This window comes from Mus caroli, chromosome X (assembly GCF_900094665.2).
Source record: "Mus caroli chromosome X, CAROLI_EIJ_v1.1, whole genome shotgun sequence".
NCBI classification, from domain to species: domain Eukaryota; kingdom Metazoa; phylum Chordata; class Mammalia; order Rodentia; family Muridae; genus Mus; species Mus caroli.
The window spans coordinates 99,300,121-99,301,175 of record NC_034589.1 but is presented as its reverse complement, the minus strand read 5'-3'; positions in this window follow the sequence as shown (position 1 = coordinate 99,301,175).

Sequence of the window (1,055 nt, the reverse complement as noted above, 5' to 3'; positions counted from 1 at the left end):
TAGTATTATCTCTGTATAAAAGGCTAGAAAAAGGTTTTCCAAGCAAATGGACCCAAGAAACATGCTGGAGTAGCCATTCTAATATCTAATAAAATAGACTTTCAACCAAAAGAAATCAAAAGAGACAGGGAAGGACACTTCATACTCATCAAATGAAAAATCCACCAAGAAGAAATCTCCATTCTGAACATCTATACCACAAATCCAAGGGCACCCGCATTTGTAAAAGAAACATACTAAAGCTTAAAAAGCACATCAATCCACACACATTAATAGTGGGAGACTTCAACACACCACTCTGACCAATGGACAGGTTGTCAAGACAGTAACGAAACAGAAAAAGAACGAAACTAACCAAGGTTATGATTCAAATTGACCTAACAGATATGTATATAGAATGTTTCACCCAAGCACAAAAGAATATATATTCTTCTCACACCTCATGGAATATTCTTCAAAACTGACCATATAACCAGTCACAGCACAAGCCTCTATTGGCCCAACTTGGAATCCATCTCAAGGGGAAGCTCCAAGGCCTGACATTACTGATGCTATGGTATGCTAACCCTTGAGAGATTTGAGGCCCTAGCAGTGCAGGGGTGGGGCATCCTCTTGAAGACAAGGGGGGAGGAGGAATGAGATGAGGAATGGGAGGGTGGGCCAGGAGGGGTACAATGACTGGACTGTAAAAAAGAAATAAAAAAAATTAAAAAGAAAATGCAAAACAGAACAAAACCAAGAAGATTGAAATAACCCCATGCATTTTATCAGATTACCATAGATTAAAGCTGGACAACTGAAACAACAGAAAGCCCATGGAAACTAAACAACTCTCTACTCAATCCCTGATCACCAGGTCAGGGAAGAAATAAAGAATAAAATTAAAGACTCTAGAATTCAATCAAAATGAGAATACAACATACCCAAACTTATGGGACATTATTTCTTTTTCTTTTTCTTTTTTTTAAAGATTTATTTATTTATTATATGTAAGTACACTGTAGCTGTCTTCAGACACTCCAGAAGAGGGCGCCAGATCTCGTTACGGATGGTTG